The sequence below is a fragment of the Myotis davidii genome, unplaced genomic scaffold, assembly GCF_000327345.1.
Source record: "Myotis davidii unplaced genomic scaffold, ASM32734v1 scaffold290, whole genome shotgun sequence".
NCBI lineage: Eukaryota > Metazoa > Chordata > Mammalia > Chiroptera > Vespertilionidae > Myotis > Myotis davidii.
This window is the reverse complement of record NW_006285049.1, coordinates 3,294,309-3,301,871: the sequence shown is the minus strand read 5'-3', so window position 1 is coordinate 3,301,871 and position 7,563 is coordinate 3,294,309. Positions and strand designations below refer to the sequence as shown.

General features: G+C 48.2%; 1 protein-coding gene across 6 annotated transcripts in view; it reads right to left on the bottom strand.

The window, feature by feature from the left end:
- Positions 1–7,298, bottom strand: part of SLC38A1 (solute carrier family 38 member 1) — a 70,883-nt gene extending 63,585 nt beyond the window's left edge. For 3 of the 6 annotated variants that reach the window (XM_015558612.1, XM_015558610.1, XM_015558613.1), the window contains exon 1: positions 6,865–7,135. The gene's annotated coding sequence lies outside the window, so the exon portion shown is untranslated. The other 3 variants (XM_006755521.2, XM_015558614.1, XM_006755519.2) reach the window with 2 other exon arrangements.
- Positions 7,299–7,563: the final 265 nt, after the last annotated feature.

The window sequence follows — 7,563 nt, the reverse complement described above, 5'->3', positions numbered from 1 at the left end:
GTCTGGCCTGCGATCAAGGCCTATTGGGGCTTTCCTTCCCCCGGCTGCAGGCAGCTGGTCCCACCCCTGCCGCTGCCACTGCTTGCCATCTGTGCAGTGCTGCCCCTCCCTCTGTGGGGTGATCGCTGGCTGGCCCTGCACACCCACCACAGAGTTGCTGGCCAGTGGCCTGGGCCTCCCTCTGTGAGTGATTGTGGGATGATGGCGGGGCCCTCCAACCAATTGCATCGCACCTGCCTTGGCTGGCCTGGCGCCAGTGTGGGTCATAGTGTGGTTGTCCGGACAGTCGTTCTGCTGTTCGTTGATTTGCATATTACGCTTTTATTATTATAGATGAACAAACAACAGGTGTTGGCAAGGATGTGGAGAAAAGGGAACCCTCTCCAGGTGCACTTTTGGTGGGAATAAAAACTGATGCAGCCACTGTGGAAAACAGTATGAAGTTATCTCAAAAATTAAAAATGGAACTGCCTTATGACCCAGCGATTCCACTTCTGGGAATATATCCAAAGAAACCCAAAACATTAATTCAAAAGAATGAACCCCTATGCTCATTGTAGTGTTGTTTAAAATGGCCAAGATTTGGAAGCAGCCCAGGTGCCCATCAGTAGATGAGTGGATAAAAAAGCTGTGGTACCTTTACACAATGGAATACTACTCCACAGTAAAAAAAAAAAAAAAAAGGAAATCTTACCTTTTGCGACAACACATATGAACCTGGTGGGTATTATGCTAAGTTAATTAAGCCAGTCAGAGAGAAAGGGTCCCTAGGCCTGGCCGGTGATCAGGGCTATTGGAGCTTTCCTTCTCCTGACTGCGGGCAGCTGGCCTTGCCCCCACCATTGCCACTGCTTGCCATCTGTGTGGCATTACCCCCTCTCCCCTGCCACCACACTTATATGTGGAACTTAATGAACAAAATAAACAAAATAGAAACAGATATAGAAAATAGACTGACAGCTGTTAGAAGAGAGGGGGATGTAGGGCTGGGTGAAAATTAAGCAAAATAAAACAAAACAAAACAACAAACCTCATAGACAGACAACTGTAGGTAGGGCAGGTGAAGAGGGTAAAGGGGGGTAAACGGTGACAGAAGAAGACTTGACTTTGGGTGGTGAACACAATACAATATACAGATGATGTATTATAAAACTGTATACTTGAAACCTATATAATTTAGTTAACCAATGTCATTCCAATAAACTCAATAAAAATAAAAAAATAAAAAAATTAAAGATTTAAAATAATAATAGTGATAAGCTCCCTTCCAACACACCAGTTTCTGATTTAATTGACCTCGGATCCCATCCAAGCATGGATATTTCAAATGCTCTCCAGAGGATTCTAATGTGCAATTAAGCCCTATAGATTTAGACTCAGGGTTAAAAACAAATGCAGCCAGGGCCCAGGTAGGCAGAATAAGTGAGCAAAGCAGATTGGACATAAGCAACTAGAGAACATGTATCCCATCTATTTTAGTAAGAAAAAGCCAGATGTTTTTCTTCTTTTTCCAAGAAATGCAAGAGATCCAGATTTTAAATGAAATTATGATATTTAAATGTTGGCAACTAATGCCACACAATTTTAAAAGAAACTGTAGGTCACACAAAACACACCCACAGGCTTCATTTGGCTCTTTAGCCACCAGTTTATAACCTTAACAAAACCAGTTGAATAAAGCAAACACAACTTCTTCCCTGTACTCTGTCCTGTCCCTCTCCCACTCAGAGCCGCTTCTCCTCCCTTCCCTGCCCTCCCCCCACCCCCACCCAATACCTTGGGCCCCAGCCTATCCTTTTCCTTTTGCTTTCCATTGTCTCGTTCTTTCCCAATCTTCTTTGTCACTCCTAAGGGATGGAAACTGAGATCCCACACATTAAATCTTTATGCCGCTGCGGTTGTATCACTCACTGGACAGGCTTCTATATTGGGGAAATTCAGGTTATAAATTGTAACCTGAGGCTGTGGCTCCATGATGTCAACAACTGGTTGGCTTAGTTGAGTCTTTAGTTGAGTCAAGGGAAAAGCCATCATGATTTCACATTACTACGATTTTATCAAATGACATATGGAGGTCTTCATGTAATTTCTGATTCTGTTTTTTCTGCTTTTAATTCCAAACCACTGCATACTAGAATTATCCCTGGTGTTTGATGAGTTTGTGTTTGTTTGCTTTTTAACTCCCATGTCTTGGCTCTACCCAGGCTAACTAAATCTGAATCTCTGGAAATGGAGTCTGGGCATTCAAAGCTTTAAAAAGACCCCAGGTAAGACCAATGTGAAGGCAGAGTTGAGAGTCACTAATCTAAACCCATCTTCTAAACATTAGCAGTGTGATGCCCTAGCTGGTTTGGCTCAATGGATAGAGCGTCGGCCTGTGGACTGAAGGGTCCCAGGCTGGGTTCTGGCCAAGGGCACATGTCTGAGTTGCTGGCTCAAACCCCACTAGGGGGCGTGCAGGAGGCAGCCAATCAATGATTCTCTCTCATCATTGATGTTTCTCTCTAAAATCAATAAAATATGTTTAAAAAAATAATAATAAAAAAATAAACATTAGCAGTGGTTTAACCTCAGATGATTATAGTTCCTTTAACTTGCTCAAGGATTTTCTAGATTCCGTTCTCATTTTATCTTCACAATTCTGAGTTAGGCAGCTCAGATACTATTATTAGCCTTAGACATGATAAATGAGGCATAAAAATGTAAAACGAATTGCCCAAGTGCACCCAGTTAATTATTGGCAAAGACACATGGTAACTTCACTTGAGACCAAGTCCCCAGTGCCTGCAGTTTCCCCAAACCATGGGGCATTCCTAATCACTAAATTCCTGACACATAGGTGGTCCCTAGAAAACCAATTAATATAATGTGTTTAAATTTCAAAAGTAAGTATAACAATGACTCAGTTTAGGGTCAATGTTTCAAGGTGTGGTTTTTTGTTTTGTTTTTTTTAAATCTATGATGTGATTTTGAATGTTCTTACTTCCACACACATACTTTCCTCACCCCCACACCACCCTTCACAGATGTATATTCCCCCAGATTGAAAAGATTCGGGTAGTTTCCCTCAGATATTATTTTCTGAAAAGCATTTTTAAATGATTAGAGAGTAATAAAATAACAGAGGCAAGGGGAACTTGACTGATCAACTTTCCCCACTCCCTAGGATAGGTGAGAAACCCAAAGTTCCTTTTAATTCAATATAGATGGAATGCTAACACCATGCCAAGCACTTCACATCCATTATCTTAATTAAATCTTCAGGATAACTCAATAAGATGGGTACCACTACTGCCACCATCATCATCGTTATGATCATTATTTCCATTAAACAAACAAACAAACAAAGCACCCTGAGGTTTAGAGATGCTAAACAACTTAGCCAACGTCCCTAGGTTGGAAAGTTAAGACCTGGAACAAGTCATCCCTTGATATCCTAAGAGGATTGGTTCCAGAACCCCTGTGGATACTAAAATCCATGGAAGCTCAAGTCCCTTATGTACAATGTCATAGTTTCTGTATATCACCTACACACATCTTCCCATATACTTTAAATCACCTTTAGATGATAGAAGGTAAACAAATCTTTGTGAAAATGCTAAAAGGTGATCAGTGAACATATTCAAAGAGGTAGAAAATTGGCATTGGGCTAGGCCTTCACAAATATATAGAATTTCAGTAGGCATTCCAGTCTGGAATCAACACTGATATTGAGGCAGAAAAGTGACAGGGAGGGCACAAGGTGAACTGGGACAAAGAGATGGAGAGAGGTGAGGAGTCAGACTGTGGAGGGTCCTGAGTGCCTGGCAGAGGATTTTATACTTTAATTGTGGGCAATGGGAACCCACTAAAGATTTTTAGAAGCAAGGTCATTAAGAAGTGCAAACTGAGCCTGGATGGTGTGGCTCAGTGGTTGAGCATGGACCTAGGAACCAGGAGGTCATGGTTGGATTCCTGGTCAGGGTACATGCTCGGGTTGTGGGCTCGATCCCCACCCAGTGTGGGGCGTGCAGGAAGCAGTCAATCAATGATTCTCTCTCACCATTGATATTTCTATCTCTTCCTTCCTCTTCCTTCCTCTCTGAAATCAGTGGATGGTGTGGCTCAGTGGTTGAGCATGGACCTAGGAACCAGGAGGTCATGGTTGGATTCCTGGTCAGGGTACATGCTCGGGTTGTGGGCTCGATCCCCACCCAGTGTGGGGCGTGCAGGAAGCAGTCAATCAATGATTCTCTCTCACCATTGATATTTCTATCTCTTCCTTCCTCTCTGAAATCAATTATATATATATATTTTAAAGTTACCTGTAAAAAATGCAAATTGTTTTAGAAATACAGATCTCATGGAAGTGTCGAGATTGAATTAAGGGAGCTTGACGTGGAGAAGACCAGCTAGAAAGCTGTTATAGCTCATCAATTAGCCACTTTACTTTTTAGCCACGTGCTGTGCTTGCATCTTCCTCCCCAGGGAAGGACTTCCTGGTTTCTTCAGGGCACCCCCATGTCTGTTTCATGATTCTTGTATCCCAACACCCTACTTGAATCGCCAAGTCTAGGTCAGGTGACAGAGGACTTGAACTTGGACATTGGGACTGGGGATGAGAAAACAGGTTTGAGGGGCATTTGCAAGGGCCTGGCAGCTGCTCAGAAATGAGGAGAGGGTAAGAGAGAACGCGAGAAGCAGACTAGGAAAAGACTAAGGTTTCAACCTAGAAGAAGGAGAACAAATAATGAGATGTAGAAAAGAAGGGGGGGGGGGGTCAACACTAGCATAAAGAGGTGAATGAGACGAAGACTGGCCAAGATCTCAATACAACGGGCATTTTATTAAGCAGCTACTCTGCTGGACATTAGAGGAACAATGATGAGTAGATTGGTTTTGGCCTCAGGTACCATCCAGAGTGAGGAAAAGACAGGACTAGCAATAGAGAGAGATGCCTGATCTCTGAGTCTCAGGACAAATGTCACCCTCTCACAGGCGCTCCTAGAGGGTCATCTACCACAAGCACCCTCCTCGCTCCCTCCCACATGACCCTGCTTTGCTTCTCCAGTGCAGTGCTCTTACATATATCTGAAAGCGGTTTATACATGCATATATTGCCTGTCTCCTCCCTGCCCCCCAGAATAAAAGCCTCACAGGAACTGTCTTGTTAGTTGCTGCCAGCCACAAAATAAGCCCCTCCCCGACGCCCAAGTATTTATTGAATATGTGGTGTGCTTTTTAAAAAGGGAATAAACCCTCGTCAAGGTTAAGACCTCCAACCAAACTAGATGGGTTTCCCGATGCCTAAGGGACAGACTGAGAACTGAAGTGACTGAAGAGCAAAACCATTTGAGGTTGGGGGTGAACGAAAATCCAGGGGGCCCACAGGGATTAGTGCCGGGTCCCACCGATTCACATTGATTTCAAGGGTCCCAACCCTGCGTGAGATGTTTAGTAACAATGAGGGCAGGCAGCCACCTAGCTCAGGTTTTCTTTCCGTTGCCTCTCTGACGTCAGAACAAGCACGAGTTACTGCACAATTTCTTCCATCAAGGTGACAAATTACAGCCTTGCTGGGCCCTGCAGTCTGCAATCCGTAGATTTAGTCTCTCCTCCCTCTTATACTAAAAAACCACTAAAACTGGGTAAAAAAAAAAAAAAAAAAAAAAAAAAATTTTAACCCACCGCAGAGATGTCAGGTCCATAGGTGCGATAAAAACTGGGTCTGCGCCGCAGAGCGAGACACAAAGGGCTCCCAACGGTAGCACCACCCTCCCCAGCTCAAGGCAGCCTGTAAAAGGCACCGGAAACGCCGGGACGCTGTTACCGCGAAATTCCTTTTGCCGCCATATGCACTTAAACCTCCTCTGACTACAGTTCTGCCCAAATCCAAGGGCGGGAGATTCCGCAGGGGAGCAGCGCCCAGGCAGCCCCGGATGGTGTGGGGTCCCAGTGGGTGCAGAGGAGCCCGACGCTCTGGTAGGAGGATGGGGGGGGGGGCTCCGGGACGCACACTAGGGCTGGGGAGCGCTTTCCTCCCGGCACCGCGGCCAGTTTAAAGGCCTTTTGTGGCAACATATTTAGGGATGGGGCGAGGAGGTGGCGTGGAAGCGAGACAGTCCGAACCCAGGCCACGCGCAAGCGGTGGCCTTTTGTTCGCCAGCTCCAGCGACCCTGGTTCCCAGACCAGCACCTTTCTCCTCCTCCCTCCTCGATTTTGGAAAGAACCTCTTCAGGGCGGGAAAGGACAGTGACCACTGCTAGCATCCTTTAGTCACCTGCCCCGGCATCCTCCTCCTCCTCTCCGTTACTGAGATGGGCAGAGCTAGAGCAAGGGGCGGCAAATGTGATCCGGTTTACTCGCGCTCCGAGGCCAGTCCTGGAAACCCAGCCGGCCGCCCGCACACCCTCACCCGCACACCCTCGGGGCATCACACACTCTCCTCTGGGCCCTACGGACACAGGAAATTGCCCCAATGCCCAGGATGCAAACACTGCTCGGGTATGCAGTCGCGCCCTCGCATCGGCTGCGCTCTCCCGACAGCCCTGCGAGGTCCCTGCCCCTCGTGCAACTTAACCAGGTCGGGCGCCACGCGCTCCCACCATGAAAACGGAACCAAAAGTATGCCACCGCCGCGGGAAGGTGAAACCAAGACTCTTTGAGCCTCCTCACGCTGCCACGTGCATTGGGAACAACAGGAGACCTGGGCTTTCCCTTTCCCCAAAGCAAAAACCAAATGCATCCGGCACAGCCACGCACCCCTTCCTTCCAGGCCCGCACGGAGGGCTTCTATGTCACCGCCTCCTCCCCGCACATCGTCGACATCCCTTTCCTTCCGCTGCCGCGCCCTTGGCTCTCTCGAGCCAGGAAAGTCACCCTACCTTGGCCAATAAAGGGAAAAGTGTCACAGGGTGAGAAGTCAAGGTGTCCTCCCTTCCGGATCTTATCCCCGGCGGTGTGATGTCCTTTGTGTCAAGGTCTAGCTGCCTGGGCCGGAAGAACGTGGCCTCTGTCTGCGAGCGCCGGGCGGGGAGCCTTGGCGGGGTATGGCTGATTTCCGAGGAAGGTGAAGGGCGGCGGTTCCCGGCGACCTTCAGACAGAGCAGCGTGGCTGCCTCAGCCCGCGCTCCCCTAGCTCTCCTCCTCTAGGGGCGGATTTCAGATTTACTGCGACACGCTCGGGAGCTGAGGGTCTCCAATCGCCGTCATCCTCCTACTGGGAGCCGCGTCGCCCGCGCTCATCCATGGCTCGTGAAGGTTTAACGTGGAAAGTTAAGCCATTCCTCCTCGTCCAGCGCGCCGTTCCCTCCCCTCCCGCGCGCCCGCTCTTTAACCAAAGCTGAGTACCACGGAGCAGTGCCCGTCACACGGTGTCTCTGTTGGTGCCCGAGCCTGCTGCCTCCCTCTCGCCGCTCGCTGAGGATGCAGCGATCGCGGCTGGCGGAGGCTGAACATCGGGAGAGGGGTGAGGGAGGGGGTGCGGGGTACGCATATGCCCAGCGCATCGACGGTCGCAGTGAGAGCAGAGGCTGCGCGCAGCCTGGACACCTGCCTCACGCCCTCCTGGAGCCCGGCATTGA